This window comes from Equus przewalskii, chromosome 17 (assembly GCF_037783145.1).
Source record: "Equus przewalskii isolate Varuska chromosome 17, EquPr2, whole genome shotgun sequence".
NCBI lineage: Eukaryota > Metazoa > Chordata > Mammalia > Perissodactyla > Equidae > Equus > Equus przewalskii.
Window position 1 is genome coordinate 65,510,834 of NC_091847.1, and position 19,625 is coordinate 65,530,458.

The window sequence follows — 19,625 nt, forward strand, 5'->3', positions numbered from 1 at the left end:
CCACAGTGGCATGTAGTGATGAAAGGCACTCCAGGTAAATCATGACATAATCATTTAACCACATTACCCTGAGTTATCCAGGAATATTTGTGAATCTATCAGGTGTCTTGATGTAATTAACTGGATTATTTATTCAACTGGTCCTCTTGACTTTGGTTGTAGAAACCCAGCCTGGAAACAATCAAAGGAAAGTGAAATAACTGAAGGTGTCCATGGGCTGAGTACTTTACAAGTTTAATTTTTACGACTACCGTAGTCATTTACCTGAAAATCAGCACAAACACATTCCCTTATTTGAAGTTTTGTTTATAAAATTTTCACTTCATGGCATTTATTCTTGTTTAGTGATACACTTCTTTCTGAAAGTCATTGGTATTTGTTTCAGCAGAAAATTACACTCACAAAATGCACAGGACAGATTCTGCTCACAGAATTACAGAAATATCCTTACATTTTATTGATTTTTATAAATCAACTCAATGCTAGGACATATGCATCCTAGTCAGCCAGAAATACAAGTTTAATTGCTCAGTTAGCATTGTTCTACAGTATTGTGTAATGAGTTAATGAAACAAGAAAATTATCTTTAGTTTCTCCTTAATATTTTCTCTGAGAAGTCGTAGAAATGAGAGTTAGAGTCTACTCCTAACTAGGAGGTGAGGTGCAAAGTAATTGCAAAACTTCAGATTAAAACTACCACTTAATTCCTTAACAACCATTCACTTCCTCCTAAAAATAGAATTATCTTAATGTAAAAAATAAAAATACAGTCTTTATAACCTCTTTATAAGATTGAATTTACTTGTGACAAAATTATTAGCCAATTATTTTTTCAAGTGGCTTTCATAAATGAAGTTACTAAAGCTTTACTGTTTATTTATGAAATCACTCAAGCAGACTAGAAAACCTAAAGAATGTCATAATAGTTTTCTATCCACTCCCTAACCACAGTTTGATGGAAACTTTAAAATGGCAAGCAGAGCACTAAGAATCTGTTTGTTTTAGATTTACAATTTAGGCTAAAAAAATAAAGAGGGAGTTCAATGTAAGGCATCAAATAGAAGAGAGCAACATGAAAGCTTCCCTCTTAATTTAGAAGTATGTTTTCTTGTGACCTAATAGAAGAATGATGTATCAAATACTCCCAGGCCAAACTTCCAACAATATTTTTAAAAACATCCACGTGTCCCAACAAATAACACCATGTATTTCCATGTAACTGAGATCGTAGTGTCAAGACCAAAAGATGTACAATTTGAGAATAAAACAAATACTAAAACCAGAAGTAGGAAAATTTATTTTCATAAAATAGTATTATGTATCTAAAAAACAGAGAGCTACTGAAACACTTCCATCAGTGTCTAAAAGCTAGACAAAATAACACGAAATTTATTTTTTGAACCTAAGTTTCTCCACACACACTTTGAGCTTGGTTTTACTTTGTGAAGAAAATACTATCTAGATAATTAAATTATTTCCATTACATTTAATATCCAGTTACAGTAAGCTGGCCATTAATAAAGGCCAAACTACCAATTACCAATTCAGCATTATAATTATACATCTATATTATAATTACAAAAATGCATAACATACATTTTTCACTAAAGCTTTGCTTCTTAATCTAGAAGCTAAATATCTGTGGACTTAAATGATTAAATATAAATATATTCAAAGAGGATTTTTTATGTTTATGTAACAAAGCAAAAATTATGTGAATATTACATGCAATTGCCTACATTTTTAGTCAACGGCTGTATTTTACTGATGTAGAAGGTAATTCACTAACTTTAAGAGCATCATCTATTATGATATCTAAAATTTTAGTATGTAGAAAAAAGGTCATCTATTATCACCTTGATGTAACATAAATCAAAGTTTTATCATAAATCAAAACATGTATCAAAACTTTAAAACTATAACCACTCATTTTTAATTAAAGAAAGATTTTTCATTTATATTTCCAAACTCTTAGGCATGACTAAATCTAGTCTTACCCTTTCTTTCTATTCTCATCTATTCCTCCTCCCATGTGTCTGTAAGAAAACCATACTAGAGTCCTTCATGTTCCACAAACCCATCACACTAGTGCTCTTTCCATTCCGCTGCCTAGAGAAACTCCACCACTCAGAGAACTCCCCTCCATCATTCAACACCTAGCTCCATATTATCGCCTCTACCAAGTCCTCTTCAGTTCCCCAGAATTATGGGTTGGCTCTTCTCTGCTGCCAGAGATTTTTAATTTGTGCTTCTTTCTTAAATTATATTTAATATTCCTTAAGACCAGGATGTGTCTTAATCCTTTTTGAGCCTAGGGGAGTACCTGAGGTAGGCCCTTAACAAGTACTTTGAAAAAAGAAAAGGAAAGAGGGAGAGAAGAAAGAAAGAAGACAGAAAAGAAAGTAGCTAGACGTTACTTCTAATAACTCATCTTTTTTTCTGAAAATTACTGGAAGCACTAATTATGTGGTTAGAACTCTATAAACTATCACCAACATAATCCAAATACTGGAAGACTTTCAAATATAGAACTTTAACATTTGGCACCACAGCAGTGAGAATAAATCAGCAGTGGTACATAGGTTTTGTAAAACCATACGCCTTTATTACTGTTCGTCTTTTGGAAAATAAAAGTTCAAAGTTATTATTTAAAAGATATCAGTAAGATCTAGTTTAGTTTTAAGAAAACTTGTATTATTAGAGTAAATAGCTTCCTAATTAAAGACTAGTCAAACAAAGCTTATAGGGAAGGAAAGAAAGCCATATGGTTATTAAGGAAGGAGTTTAAAGCAGAATCTAACATTTATTTGGGGCAACTGTTTCCCAGGAACGAATTGCTACACACTAATGGGGTCAAAGACACTAGATGGGTCTCCAGAGGCCCTTTTGTATTCAAAAGGGCTTTCAAAATAAAGTGGGGGTGGAAGAGGCTAGGGAACTGTTCCTTCGTGCACCAAATGCATTCTCGGAGTACTAACATCTGTTTCAGTTTACATACTTTAAGTATGACTTTACACATGAAATTAAACTTGGGCACCATGCCTAAGAAGACTGTCTGCAAGAGAACTACATGTACCATCAACAGCTGGAGTTTGTATAGGTGCACATTGTACACGGCATGAAACGTTGTGAGCCACCAACGACACCAGTCTCAAAACCCAAATGTCAAAGAACGGCTCCTAATGCTCATGAAACTTTTATACTAGAGAGGGGTAAGACAGAGGGAAGAGGAATCTGATTCCAAAATGATATGGAGGAGTTCTAAAATTTAAAAAGATGCTTTTGTAAATAAAGACAATTAGAGATCCAAAGATCTTTTTAAATTTCTTTATATTAAGAAATACCCACTCCATAATATTCCACCAGGATTACGTATTAGACATTTAAAATATATTTCAATGTGCCAGTAGAATAATTATAATTTCTGGTAGACTGAAGTATAATACAAAACCTGCAAAAAATAATGATGTACCTTTGCTGCCACCACGTGGTGTATCTGTATTTTTGCAGTCATAATTTCTGTTTTTAAATAATTTTCATACATAGTTCTGAAGTCATCATCATCAGCTTGGACCTCTGGTATGCAAATACTATTAAAAGCTTTGGGGTCATAGGATCTGTCCTCAGATACTTTACATATTAATAAATCATCAACCAATAAATAGTAACTATGAACCCACAATGCAGGAAGTATTGCACGATATCTACAAGAACAACATATTATCTTGCCCTCAAAGAGCATACATCTCTTAACACCAAAACACAGAAAAAACCAGGATTTTTGTGAGATAACTCATGAGGTATTATATAATTAGATGGCAATGAGTGGTAAAGAAAACTTTAAGTGCTCTGAGTGGAAAGTAGGAAGATACGTGAGAATGTTCGTGAAAGAGAACTGAGGAGTTTGGGGGCTCTTGGAAAGGATTTAGATATGCAGAATGAAAACAAGAGGGCATTTCAGGTAGAAGTAACATTAAATAAAGGTACACGTCTAGAATCTCCGTGGAATGCCAGGGGGACTTCACCGACAGTGAAGTTCATAGAGGTGAGAAAAAGAAGATACATTAGAAAGACAAGTCAGGACAATTTGTGGAAGTCCTTTACCGCCAGGCAAAGCAGCATAGATTTCAGCCTACAGATCACGGGGAGTCATTGTTCAACATATCATGCATTTTTTTCCCTTTGTGGATATAATCCCTCTGCCACATGAATGTCTACAAGTTTATACGAAAATAATCTATTTCCCAAACTGAGAATAATCTAGCAGCTCAGATCCTCCAATCCCTCACCCTGAGTAAGTAATCTGAGATTACAATGGCCTGAAATCAAAATCAACCAGCAAATCATGGCCAAATCTCCAGGGGAAAAAATTAACAAATAAATATTAAAAAGGATGATGACTGGGTCCAAGGAGACGTGAAACCTTCTTCCTAATATTTTAATCTTCCGTTCTGATAGGATAGGTGCGCACTGTAGGGAAGGCGAAGAATTTTAAGAAAGAAGAAATTTAGGCTCATAGGCCCCTTTCACAGCAGAGTGTAATACAGTGTGTGCTGGGGAGGGGCAGTGTCAAGTGAAGGAATGAAGGACTCGGACAACTGCAAGGTGACACTTAGATGTCCAGGTAAAACTAAAAACTCCGGCATTGGTTCTATTTGCTCAAAATGGTTGATATAAAAATTTAAAAATAAAATAGAAAGCTTATTGTGGGTCATATATTATTGGGTGCCATATTGATTTGTTCTTAAAAATGAAGTCACATAGCACCAAGAATAAACGATCCCCAGAGTGACGTTCAAATAACAGTTCCTCAATCTTCACATGTGTGAAACCATGGGAGAAAGACACACAGCCTTCTCGAGAAAAAACAGAAATTCTCAAAGAAATATAGTAAAAAATCATCTTGTAAACGAAGACATTCTCTTAACATAATATGCACAGATGTTCCTGCTCACTAGAAAACAGCTCTTTACAGGAACATGCAAGGTAGCAATGGTGTCCCTTTATTCTCCTCCAGCTTTCAAAGCAGTTCCTGGGACCTAACAATGCCTCAGAATCTTTCCACTGGAGAGCCTTCCGCCCCTTAACAGCCACTCCTTAGCTACATGACACAGTAACGTTAGATATTATAGTCTTGTCTTTAATTCTTATATTTTGTAGATAAGTAAAACTCATAGGCAGAGCTTTCCCTGTATGATAGAAAAGCAACATAAAGATCTATCCAAATATTAGGATTAAAAACTAGGGATCAAGAAAAACAAAGGAATGATATTCCCTTCCATTAATAAAAAGCATTGGTGGAATATAATGGAAAGAACTCTAAACTGGGTTTATCTTGTTATTCTTGTTCTAGCCTCTTTAGATAAAAGCTTAATTTTCAGTCTTTTTGCATTCTAATAAATGCCATTTAAAGATATAAATTTTCCTCTGAATATTGCTTTCTTTGCAGTTTTGGTAAGTTCGTGCTCTCATCCTTTATTTCTAATAGTGCTATGTTTTATTTTGATTATATTTCAACTTCAGTTATTTAGGGAAAAAAATGTTTAATTTCCAAATGGATAATTTGGATTTGTTTCCTTTATTGTTCTCTCGGAAATTATTTTGTTTTTAATTTCTAATTTTATTGAACTGTGGTCAGTAAATAGGGCCTGCATGATGTATGCTTTTGGGAATTTGTTTAAATAGTCTTTATGATCTAAATGATAGTCTGTTTTTGTGACTATTACAGTATGTGCTTGGGGGAAAAAGTATGATGTCTGTGGATATGTATGTAAATTAGACCAATATGGCTAATTGTGTCATTGACATATGTTTACTTTGTCCATTCAATAAGTTGATTTGTGATGGCCAATTTCACCTTTAATTTCTATCAGTCTTTTTTTTGTAGTTTGAAGGTATTTTATTAAATCAAAAAATGTTCAAGATTCATATCTTCTTAATGGAATGTATCTTTTAACAATATAAAAGTATCTCTTTGTTCCTTTAAAAGACTTTTTCCATAAATTATACTGATTCAAATATTGCTAAACTGGGGGGCCAGCCCCATGGCCAAGTGGTTAAGTTCACACGCTCTACTTCAGCGGCCCAGGGTTTTGCTGGCTCGGATCCTGGGTGCAGTGAGGCGGCATCCCACATAGCACAACCAGAAGGACCTACAACTAGAATATACAACTATGTACTGGGGGGCTTTGGGGAAAAGAAGAAAAAAAAAAGATTAGCAACAGATGTTAGCTCAGGTGACAATCTTTAAAACTATATATTGCTAAACCTACATTTCTGTAGCGACTGGCCATGCTGTTACAAAGACAGAAAAACTATTCCTTCGGGCTTTCCTGTTCCAAGTCTCCATCAAGCCCAGCTATACTTCCTACAATTTGATTCCATAAGATTTCCCGAACTCCTTGTCCCTAACCCCTTTTCAATTAAGGACATTAATTGAGGACATTTCTGTTTTGTACAATAAAATGATCACTAAAACAATATTTTATAAGTAAACGTTGTTTGCACTTTACAAGTAAACACTGTTTGCGTTTGTACTTTATTTTTTTAATTTATTTTTTAATGAGAAAGATTGGCCCTGAGCTAACATCCATGCCAATCTTCCTCTATTTTATATGTGGGACGCTGCCACAGCATGGTTTGATGAGCGGTGTGTAGGTCTACGCCCAGGAATCAAACCAGCAAAACCCTGGGCCACTGAAGCGGAGCATGCAAAGTTTACTCGGCCACAGGGCCAGCCCCTCTTGTTATGTTTCTAAAGTATTAATATTCTTCAGTTCAATATACAAACATGGTCCATCACAGACCTACTGAATTAGGATATTCTTCCCTGATCTCTCTTCTACTCACAAATAACCTCACCTTAAGAAACATAACTTGCAACTTTAGAATCCAAATTCTTGTGGCCTTCAGTTTCAGCTTCTGTATCCCACATTCCTACATGGGAGAATCTGATTGGCTCCCTGGTTCAGATGCCCTCCCCAATTATCTGTGCCTTGGAGGAATCTCTCTGAGGCAGGAGTTTTATAGCTCCTCCCCATCTAGATGCAATTTATCAATCAGGGGTCATTTTACCAAAGGCAATATTGCCTGTAACACAGTTGACGTTCTATCTTTATCTGGTTTCTAACAGAACAGAGATGGAACGTTAACTAAGGTCACATTCCTATGTAGAATAAGAAAGGATTTCATTAATCTTTTACCCACACTCTGCACAATGCGGTCTTCAATGTTCTTAACTGGCGTTGACAGATTTGATTTGAAGTTGCTCTCAAACAAGTAAAACATGGACTAAAGCCTAAGTGTAGTCAGGTGTATTCCTCACCCCTGAACTGTACCCACCTCGCTATCTCCTGTCCAGGGAACATATTGATTGCCCAGAAATATCCCAATGTGCACGGGACCCTTAAGTCCCATAGGAAAGGAATTTCTTCCTATCTACAAATGGATATTGAGATACAGATACTCACATAATGGAATGATTCAAAAGAAGGGGTGCGGAACAAAGAAAGCCAGACTGACAGGAAATTCTGCCGCACCTGAGAGAAAAGATCTCCAGGACCCATAAAGATTTTAGGGCCAGAGAGTCAGGAGAACAGTGGTTCCCAGTACCGTTTCAAGCTGTTCTTAACAGCACACCTACTCAGCCTTTAAAAGTGCTTGTGTAGTGAAATGAAAAGATTGCATTGCTACAAGCTCATATAATGCTGTCGGGGATTTCTAAAAAAACAGAAGACTCTTCTCTATTGGATGGAGAGACAAGAAAACATCAACAGAGCAGCAGTGACTAGAGCAGAGGGGCAGCTATAGTGCTGGCAGAGGCTCTGATAACACAATCTCAACACCTGTATATTGCCTTGACAAAAAGTAACCTCATCAGGAACATACAGGCTGGTGAGACCAGAACATTCCATAATGGTGAGGAAAACTTCTGGAAAAAAATAAGACCTCCTCTGTGACGATGCAGATTCAGACACTGTATTTTCCAAAGATGGCTACAACGTCTCCCATCCTAGTCACTTCTACAATGTGATGGTACCACTTCCCCTGGTTTTTTTGGGTTTTTTTTTTTTTGAGGAAGATTAGCCCTGAGCTAACTACTGCCAATCCTCCTCTCTTTATTGAGGAAGACTGGCCCTGAGCTAACATCCATGTCCATCTTCCTCTACTTTATACATGGGATGCCTACCATAGCATGGCTTTTGCCAAGTGGTGCCACGTTGGCACCCGGGATCTGAATCAGCAAACCCCAGGCCTCCGAGAAGGAGAACGTGAGAACTTAACCTTTGAGCCACCTGGGCCAGCCCCAACTGCTTCCCCTGTTGAGAGGTGAGTCCATGTCCCCTTTACTTGAAACTGGGCAGGCTTGTGACTGCTTTGAAGTCTTCAATTCTAACAATGGATTCATCTATTTCTCTTTGCAGTTCTGTCAGTTTTTGCCTCACATTTCTTTTTTTTTAAAGATTGGCACCTGAGCTAACATCTGTTGCCAATCTTCTTTTTTTTTTTCCTGCTTTTTCTCCCCAAAGCCTCCTAGCACATAGTTGTATAGTTTTAGTTGTGGGTCCTTCTAGTTGTGGCATGTGGGACACCGCCCCAGCATGGCCTGATGAGCGGTGCCATGTCCGCACCCAGGATCCAAACCAGTGAAACCCCAGACCACTGAAGTGGAGCGCGTGAACTCAACCCCTTGGCCATGGGGCCGGCCCCCAGCCTCACGTATCTTGAGTCTCTGTTGTTAGGCGCATACACATTAAGGATTGTTGTCTTCCTGGAGAAGTGAGCTCTTTATCATTATGTAATGCCCCTCTTTATCTCATAATTTTTCTTAAATAAGGTCTCAGCCATGCAATTTTTTCACTTGTATTTCACTGTTATTATACAGGAGCCCTACTGATGTGGTGGTAAAGAGTGGGGAAGGGGAAGTGTTCTACAGTCCTATGATTAGGTCTCAGTCTTTCAGTGAATCTAGTCTCCAAGGCTGTGACTTTCACAAATGCTTCTCAGATTTTTCCCCCTTAGGTGAGACAAGAAGGCTAGAGAGGGTAGAGTTGGGTATTTCCCTTGCCCACTGTCAGTTAGACTCTGGTAAAATAGCTGTCAAAGGCAGACCTTTTTAAGAAGAATAGAATAGTCTGGGCATATTTCAAAATGGCTACTTTTTCAGTCCTCTTGCTGAAAGCATGGGGGAATTTTTCTCCCATCTTCACTGTGAGAACCTGGTAGGGTTCCTGGAGGTAAACACATGAAAGTGTGGGGATACTCCTGAGACTGGGTCCCTTGGAGTTTTCAACTCAGACTTGTTCAGGCTGAGCCTTCAGTAATTCGTCAATTACAGTGTAAGTTTTCTTTCCCCAGCACTGGCTCCAGCAGTGGCAACTTCTGCCCTCGGGCATCTGCTCGGATAAGCTGTGATTCTATCTGCCTGTCTCCAGTTTTGGGAGCAGGGCTGGTGTTATTCCCTGTGATCTCAATTCTTTGATGGATCTAATAAGAGTTGTTGATTTTCAGTTGGTTCAGCATTTTCTTGTTGTGAGGATGAGAGTAATGACTTCCAAGATCACGCAATAGACCAGAACCGTGATTACTTTGACATGGAACTGTGATTACTTTGATGACTTTTGACACTATATCATAAAACACCATTAAGCTTCTGCTTGGTTCTCTGGAGACATTCTCTCTAAGGGTTGTCAGCCACCACGTAAAAATTCCAACTACCCTGAGATAACCATGTTGAAGAGGCTAGATTTGGGTGCCCTGGTTGATAACCCCAGCTAAGCCTGCAGCTAACAGTCAGCATCAATTGCCAACCATTCTGGATGTCCAGTCGAGTCAAGCGTTTGGAAAACTGCAGCCCAGCCAACATAAGATTACAGCTGCATGCAAGACACCAAGTGAGAACTGTGCAGCCAAGTCTTTCCTGAATTTCTGACCCACAAAATTGTGAATAAAAACTGTGTTTGTTTTATACCACTAAGTTTTGGGGTAATTTGTTACATAGCAGTAGTAACAAAATAACAGATTTATAAAATATTATTATACATGTGATGATTTATCTTCAGTGTGTCATACTCCTTTACCATGGAAACGACCAAGAGCAAACTGACTAAAAGACTTCCATTTTTATGGAATTCATTCAAAGTAACTTCAAGCCTGCTCAATAAGAAGCTATGATAGTTCAACCACTAGTTAATCCCTGGGTCCCTAAATGAATGTATACCAACATGAAATGAACTTCTGAAAATATATAGCACCCCTAAAGGGCAGTCTCCCAAATGCCCATCTCGGATGTGGCAATGGGGAACAATGAACAAGGTAGATATTCCCAGAATGCAGTACTAGAACCAAAGGAATTAGGTCCAAACCTCACTCAGGTCAAGCAACTCAGATTAAGCATAAATCAAGCATATAGAAATGAGAGAGAAGTTTGCAAGCAAGGGGCTTCCTGAGAAATGCAGGGCCTAAGATGTGTATCAGATAAGCCTCAAGTTTACTTAAAAGTTCTGAACAACAACAAAAATTGTTAAAGATGTAACTTTTAAGGGACTTGACTAACTACAAAAACTTCCTTGTCACTGAATGAGAAACATCCCTAAATGGCCTGTTGACTAAAATATCAAGGGTGTGTAGGTATTAAGTCATGTCAGCAGAAATAACAACCAGGACCCAGCCTATGGAAACAATGACAATTGACGGTGAATTAAGGCGCCATCAATTACCAGACGCCACTGACTGTAAGACATATCCCAACACGAGAGATGTGAAAATGATTCCTAACTATGATGAAATATTGCAGTGGTTTTTGATAAGGAGGTATCACCCATAATCTGATTTTAGCCAGCTGGTTTACCTCTAACATTTTTAAAGGAATGGGCTTGAGAGAGACCTGTGATACTACCCTTGTTGTCTGACCCAATCTAATCTTGCCACATGTTCATCTTCTGCCTTTCTGACCCTCCTGTCTCACTAACCAATTGGAGTAAGGAATCCAGCTTTTCCATCTTTCCCTCTCAGCTTTCAGTTGAGCTAAATTTTATCTGAGTTAATCTTTTTCTTACAGAACTTTGCTTAGGCTGAAAATTCTAAGCAATACTCTCCTACCATTTGATTTAATTTTTTCACCTTGGTCAGTACATAGTCTGATTCTCAAGCAACAATAGTTTAACCAAATTTAAAAATACTCTGAAGTTTATATTCCACCATGAAATATCTATTGATCATTGTACTATTGGTTTTATAAAATTATTATTATTGGATATAAGCTCCTCTCCTAGAAAAACCCCAACTCCACCATTTTACCCTTGATCAACTCATAATATTTTTATAGTTGTTTGAATCAGGAAAAACTAAAGTCCACGTGTTGTAATTGGTTGACACATCTTAAGATTCATTTAAGCCCTGGGTCCACCATTCCTCTTTTTTAAATTTCCTTGCAATTTATTTACTAAGGAAATCAGGTTGTTTGCCTTACAGATTGTTCCTCAGTCTGATTTTGCCAATCATATCCTTGTAATGTCATCATCTTTCTCTATCCCTTGTAATTTTTGAAAATTGGTAAGCGATCTAGAAACTTGATCACAGTCAGTTTTTATACTGTTCTCTTACAAAATTAATTTAGAGACTTCATAGGAGGCACATAATGTCTGGGTGTTCCTTTGTGATGTTAGCAGCCATTAACAATGCATTAACTCAGTACGGGTTGCAAAATGGTGACATTATAATTCTCTCAGTAACTCTTTACCTCCTGTTTAGAATACTTATATGAAGAGAAAGTTCCCTCTCTCAACTACTTGGTTATCCCAAGGTACAATTCATATAGGAAAGGCAGAATAAATGCCTGATTCTTAATTTCTTTTTTTAAGTAAGTTTTTTGAAGTAATAACTTCATTTCCTAGTACCCTCCAAAGATGACCAGTGACTTTGTTTGTATCATTATGAATTCATGGCTTCAAGCATAACATATATGTTTCAATCCATTGCAATTATTATTCGTTTTAATACTCAAAATGTCTCAACTCAGTGGGACCCTCTTCAAGTTGGTTCCTGAGTCCGTTTGACTCAACTCCAGGAGTCTTTGATAGCTCTCTTGCTTTCTGGTATGATAAAATGTCCTGTACATCTGTGTTATCAGACCAGTAAAATCAGCCATTTCTACAAGGAGCTTTGCTTCCTTTTAGTGGAAAATGGAATCTAGAAGGAACATCTGGGTGCCAAGAGTACTCATTGCTACTAGGTTAGTGACAAAATATATTTTAAAAAAATAAAATACATCATAAATTCATAATGCCACTCTAATTCAAATTCAAAACTATCTTCAGATGTTTCCAATGTGCAGCCTAGGTAGAGAACCAGTAAGCCAGGCCTAGCTAGTCTCCAAACACAAGAGGATTTTTAAACTAGTCTTTCAATTTTAGAATCACCTGGGAAGCTTTTAAAACCCTGATGCCCAAAAAGAAAGATCTCAAATCAATAACCTAACTTTACACCTTAAGGAACTAGAAAAAGAAGAGCAAACTAAACTCAAAGCTAATTGACAAAAAAGGAAATAATAAAGATTAGAGTGGAGATAAGAAAAATAGAAAAATAATAGAATCAATGAAACCAAAAGTTGATTCTTTGAAAAGATCAAAAAATGTTTCATTGACAAACTTTTAGGTAAACTAAGAAAAAGAGAGAGATGATGCAAATAACTAAGACCAGAAATGAAAGTGGGGACATTTCTACCAGTTTTACAGAAATAAAAAGGATTATAAGAGAACAGTATGAAGAGTTATAAGCAAACAAATTAGATAACCTAGATGAAGTGGACAAATTCCTAGAAACACATGAATTACTAAAACTGATTGAAGAAGAAATAAAACATTCCAACAGACTTATAACGAGTAAAGAGATTGAATCAGCAATCACAAACCTCCCAACAAAGAAAAGTCCAGGGCCAGATGGTTTCATTGGTAAATTCTACCAAATATTAAAGAATTAACACCAATCCTTCACAATCTCCGCAAAAAAACAGATGAGGGAACAATTTCTAACTCATTATATTAGGCCAGCATTACCCTAATATCAAAGCCAAAGATATACAGAAAATGAAACTATAGACTAATATTCCTTATGAATTATAGGTACAAAAATCCTCAACAAAATACTAGCAAATCAAATCCAACAGCATATTGAAAGGATTATACACTATAATCAAGTGAGATTTATCCTAGAAATGAACAAGGGTGCTTCAAAATATGAGAATCAATGAATTTAATCTACTACATTAATAGAATGAAGGAAAAATCCCACAAAATCATCTCAATTAACATAGAAAAGTCATTTGACAAAATCCAAAATCCTTGCATGATTAAGATACTCTGCACACTAGGAATAGAGGAGAATTTCCTCAACATGATAAAGGGCACTTGTGAAAAACATACAGCTAACATCATACTCAATAGTGAAAGACTGAAAACTTTCCCCCTAAGATCAGAAATAAGACAGGGATGTCCACTTTCACCACTGCTATTCAGCATTGTACTGGAAGTTCTAGCCAGATCAATTAGGCAAGGAAAAGAAATAAAAGGCATCCAAATTGGAAAAGAAGTAGTAAATATCTATTCACAGATGACATGATCTGATATATAAAAAATCCTAAAGAACACACAACAAAAAACTACCAGAGCTAATAAACAAATTCAGCAAAGTTGCAGGATACAAGATCAACACACAAAAATCAGTTTTATTTCTATGCACTAGTATTGATGGGGGGATAGGAAGTGACTGCTTAACGGTAAAAGGTTTCCTCTTGCGGTGACGAAAACGTTCTGGAAATAGACAGAGTGGTGGTTACACAACACTGTGAATGTACACAATGACCCTAATAAAAACTTCGTTATGAGTATTTAACAACAATTTTTAAAGAATGATGCCTAGGTGACACCACAGACAAATTACATCAGAATTTCTGGGGCAGGACTAGGTTTCATTATTTTCTAAAGCACCCCAGGTCGTTCCTATGTGTAGCTAAGATTAACTACTTTTTTATATATAGTAAGGAGAATTTAGTAAAGAGGTTGGTATAAGTAGCTAGAATATACCTTGGGGACATAACTGGCATAAAGTATGTATTAAGGCCAGGTGCTTTATAGTGTTTTCTGGTTTTTGTTTTATACATTGGCACCTGAGCTAATATCTATTGCCAATCTTCTTTTTTTTTATTCTTTTTTCTTCTTCTCCCCAAAGTCCCCCAGTACATAGTTGTGTATTCTAGTTGTAGGTCCTTCTGGTTCTGCTATGTGGGACACTGCCTCAGCATGGCCTTGATGAGCAGTGCTAGGTCCACACCCAGGATCCGAACCAGCAAACCCTGGGCCAAAGAAGCAGAAAGCACGAACTTACCCACTTCTCCACGGGGCTGGCCCCTAAAAATATAGTGTTTTGTATAAGTTGATTTTTATGTGGGTAGGGCTTGAGAGTCTACTTTACAGCTTATTTTGCACAACGGTCATTAAAATGTGGGGGGTTTTTTACCTTTATGAAGTTATTCCTTATTGCCTAGTCTCTCAAACTGAAATCTGAAAGTTTAATTAGAGTTTTTAAATTTTGAGATGTCATTTTGATAATATGAGGAAAAAATTTACCAGGGCAACAACAAGACTTCTCTTTTCTAGTGATACTTCCCAATTGAATTATATCCTCAGTTTGTAAAAATAAAATAATATTATCTGTTTCCAGTCTTCATGGACAACCTCCATTTCTCCCTTCTCACCTCCTAAACCAAGAGCCAGCATACTTCTTCTGAAAAGGGCCAGATGGTAAATATTTTAGGCTTTTCATGACACACAATCTCTATCACAACTACTCAACTCTTAGACTGTAGTGCAAGACCAGTCATAGACAATATTTTAACAAATGGACATGACTGTGTCCAATAAAACTTTATTTTCAAGAGAGAGATGATGTAACTGAACTCAATGGGTTTGTCTCCTGGTTGAGTGCAGAGCCAAAAAGCACAACCAAGGCTGAAGTGGGTGAAGCAATGAAGAACACCAGGGATAGCTCCCAAAGCAGTGTCCTCCCCAAGCCTAGTGCTGGTGGAGACTTTATACAAGAGTGCAAAGGAATATGTTACAATTGTGTAACCACTTGGCTCAATCAGGGTGCATGTGCAGGCTATTAGACAACCAGTTCAATGCAACATGCCATTACATAAGAAGATCAAGGAATGTGTCATTAAATAACAGGTCCATGGAAACTTCTGGATACTTGGAGCTGGAACAACTTACAGGGGGTCTTGCTGCAACCATGTAAGTTTCACTATGAGAAGGCAACATCTGCAAACCAGAGTGGACAACTTCTGAAAGCCAGCGCATTTAGTTTTCTCCTTGTCTGGAAAACATTTGACAGACCATGTTAGTTATTGATCAGATTCTCACTGACCCTTTCCTTGCCTGGCTCCTCTATTCTCTATTCCCACTTAAATCAGATTTACATTCCTATCACTCCACCAAAACTGCTCTTATCAAGATCCCCAGTGATTTCCATATTGCTAAGTGCAATGGTCAATTCTTTGCCTTCCTGTTATTTAACCTATCAGTCACATTTGACAAAAAAGATCAGTTCTACCTTCATGAAATACTTTCTTCACTTGGCTTTCCTGGCACCATGTTCTCCTGATTTTCCTACACATGTTCTCCTGATTTTCCTACACTGGCCAATCATTTGCTGGTTTCCTTTTCATCTTCCTGATGTCTAAGTTTAAAAGTGCCTCAGACTCAGTCCTCAGACCTCTTCTATTTCCTATCTACACTCACTTCATTGGCGATCTCAGCCAGTCTCATTGCTCCCCCATATCATCTATATGCCAATGACTCCCAAATTTATATCTCCAGCAGAGATTTCTGTCCTCGATTCCAACAGGATATCCAACTACCTATTCAACATCTCCATCTGAATGTCTTATAAGAAGCTCATACCTAGTTCCTAGTAGTCTCCACCCCCCCCTGAATCCGCTACTCCATAATCTTTTCATCATAGTACATGACGATCCCAATATTCAAGTCTCAGTTCTAACCTCTGAAGTCATCTTGTCTCCTATTCTCTTAGATACAATATTTAATGCATCAGAAAATACTATTTGTTTTATCTTCAAAACATATCCAGAATTCAAAATCTCTCACCTCTCTTACTGCCCTAGTCTAACCACCATCATCTCTCAACTACACTACTTCAAGAGACCCCTAACAGGGCTTCAAGCTTCAATCCTTGTCCCCCATCGGTCTCTTATATACAAGTATCACAGTGGTCTTGCTAAAAAGTTAGCTTAGAGACTTTCAGTTCCTGTCAAAACAGAATCAGGACACTCCGCCCTCTCTCTCCCACGAATTACAGCTAAAAACCCTAAACAAAATACAAAGTAAACTAGCAGAGACCTCTGAAAGTTAGATAAGAGTGGGTGCACTAGGTAGAAAAAGATGAGGACTCCATGGAAGGCTTGGTAGCAAGTGACAGAAATGAAGACGCTCTCCCTCTCCTCTACCCCCACCTGGGAGCGGTGGCCCCTGTGAGATGGAGCTCTTTTGATTCTCCTGGCTCCACCCCAGATGAGATCCAACAATGAGGTTACATTTATTCAGCAGCAATAACAATGGTAGTGGCATGCGATATGGCAGTGGAGGCCCCACTACATTCTTTGCCCTCACCACTTTGCCCTAACATAAGCCTAGCTGTAGAAAAGTAGGCAACAATGTGGGAGAAAAAAGTCTGGACTTTCTAACCAGAACATCAAGAAGGGAAGACAATGAAGCCCAAGAATGTAGAGAGTATCACAGAGAAAGGAGCTGGAGAGAGGGATCCTTTAAGTCACAAACTACTGGGCTCACCTCTGAGCTGTGCATGCATACAGCTGAGAATTGGCAGGGCCAAGGCTTTAAGGATTTTAATAGGACCCAGGATCTCCTAACATAATGTCTAGGATAAAATCTGAAATTACTCAACACACAAAACCAGAACCAGAAAAATCTCAGTAATTCTCCAGTGAAAGGCAATCAACAGATGCCAATCCCAAGATGACCCACATATTGGAATTATCAGAAAAAGACTTTAATTGGGTTATAAAACAATCTCCAAAAAGTAAGAAAAATGCTCTTATGAGGAAAGGAAAGATAGAAATTTTTATGAAAGAAATAGAGGCTGTAAAAAAGAACCAAATGGAAATTAACTCAAAATGGATCATAGACTTAAATATTAAGTGTAAAACATAAAACTATAAAACTTTTCATATAAAACACAGGAGAAAATCTTCATAAACTGGGAATAGGTAAAGAGTTCTCAGATGCAACAACAAAAGCATGATCCCTAAAAAAAAAAAAAATTGATAAATTATACTTCACCAAAATTTAAAACTTCAGTTTCATGAAAGACACTGTTAACAGAATGAAAAGACAAGCCACGGTCTGGAAGAAAATACTTACAATTTACATATCTGACAAAGGACTTGTATTCAAAATATATAAAGAAATCTAAACACTCAACAATAAGAAAACAACCAACCAATAAAACAAAGGGTAAAAGATTTGAATACACTGCACCAAAGAGGATATACAAAAAGGAAATAAATACATGAAAAGATGCCCAACATCATCTGTCATCAGTGAAATGACAATAAAAACAATGAAATCCCACTATAAACCTATTATAATGGCTAAAATAAAAAATACTGACAACACCAAGTGCTGACAAGGATGTGAAGCAACTAAAACTTTTATATATTACCAACTGGAATGCAAAATGGTATAGAAACTCTGGAGAAACAGTCTGGTAGTTTCTTAAAAATGGAAACATATGATTTGACTCAGCAATCTCACCTAGAGAAATAAAAATTTACGTTCACTCAAAAACCTACAAATGAGTGTTCAGAGCAGTATTATTCATAATTTCCAAAACTGAGGGAAAATCAAAAACATCCTTCAGCAAAAGAATGAATAAACAAACTGTGGAACACCCATATAACAGAAAACCACTCAGCAGTAAGAAAGAGGAAGCCACTGATCTACACAACAACATGAATCTCAAATGCATTACCCCAGTGAAAGAAGCTAGACTCAAAAGGTCACAAACTATAGAATATTGCTTATATGGCTTTCTGGAAAAGGTAAAGCTGTAAGGACAGAGAACAGATCGGTGGTTGTGGTGTGATGCTTAATTTAATGTGTCAACTTAACTGGGTCATGGGGTGCCCAGATATTTGGCTAAACATTACTTCCAGGTTTGTCTGCGAGGGTATTTCCAGATGAGACTAGCATTTGAATCTGTGGACTCAGTGAAGCAGACTGCCCTCCCCAATGTGGGTGGGCATCATTCAGGGCCCATTAAAGGCCTAAATAGAACAAAAGGAGGAGGAATGGAGAATTCGTTCCTTCTCTACCTGACTGCCGAGCTGGGACTGCAGTCTTCTGCACTCAGACTGGATTTACACCATGAGCTCCTCTGGTTCTCAGGCCCTCAGACTCAGACTGAATTTCCAGGGCTTTCCAGGGTGTCCAACTTGCAGACTGCAGACTGTGGGAGGTTTCAGTCTCCATAACTGAGTGCACCAATTCCTTTTAATTAATTAATTAATTAATAGATAAATAAATAAACCCTATTGCTTCTGTTTTTCTGGAGAACTCTCAATACAGATTTTGGTACCAAGAGTGAGATGCTGCTGTAACTAATAAATACCTAAAAACGTGGAAGTGGCTTTGGAACTGGATAAGCATAGAGGCTGGAAAAGTTTTAAGATGTGTGCCAGAAAAAGTCAGTATTGCCATGAAGGCATATTTAAAGATGATTCTGGTGAGGACTCACAAAGAAAAGAGGAGAGCTGGAGAGAACCAGGGACCTGTCAGATGCTCAGCTTCCCTTTCCAACAAATAAGCCAAACTTTTCTTGCTTTGTTCTATGAAATGCCTAGGGAAGTATCCCATCACTTAACACCACATGTGGATTGTATCTAGCCACTTCCTATCATCTTCAATATTACATTAATTCTTTCCAGTCTTCCAAACTACTTTAGAAAACTTTGTGTTTTGGTGTTTGAGGGCCAATTAACATATAATATACAAATGTCAGTATAGTAAAGGAAATATTAGACTTGTAGGGGACTGGAATTGGCCACACCAAGATATGTCTCTTTGGCATGAGGATTATTTTGGGCTGGTTACTTTAAAAACTGCAGACAGGAAAGAAACTCTGAAAAGCAGAGTTTACTTACCCTTTGTTAAAAAACATTTACATTGCAAAGGGGTCTCCCTCTCCATACAGGAAGAAGGGGGATGACCTTCTCTCTAGCAACTATTATCAATGCAGAAGGCGAGGACTTAAATCTGCATAGTAACCTGACCCTTGTTTACTGCATTTGTCTGGTAATCTCCCGTAACTGACTCCCCCCACCCCCAATATCCTCCTTTGTCTTTAGCTGAAGATGATATTTAAGGTGGGGGCTTCCGCCATTTTGGCGAGTTGCTCAGCTTGCCTGAGTCTCTGTCATGTATGCACGTTATAAAGTTTTGTTTAATTTTCTCCTGTTATTCTGTCTCATGTAAATTTAATTCATCCTCCAGCCAGGAGAATCCACAGCAGGTAGAGGAAACGTCTTCCTC

General features: G+C 37.5%; 1 protein-coding gene across 6 annotated transcripts in view; it reads right to left on the reverse strand.

Annotated features, from left to right (window-relative positions):
• Positions 1-19,625, reverse strand: part of COL5A2 (collagen type V alpha 2 chain) — a 401,042-nt gene that overhangs the window by 379,739 nt on the left and 1,678 nt on the right. For 2 of the 6 annotated variants that reach the window (XM_070580403.1, XM_070580406.1), the window contains exon 2: positions 68-171. The exons of 2 other annotated variants lie outside the window; for them this stretch is intronic. The gene's annotated coding sequence lies outside the window, so the exon portion shown is untranslated. Of the gene's footprint in view, positions 1-67; positions 172-15,269; positions 15,373-19,625 lie in introns of all 6 variants that reach the window. 2 more of the 6 variants (XM_070580404.1, XM_070580405.1) reach the window with 2 other exon arrangements.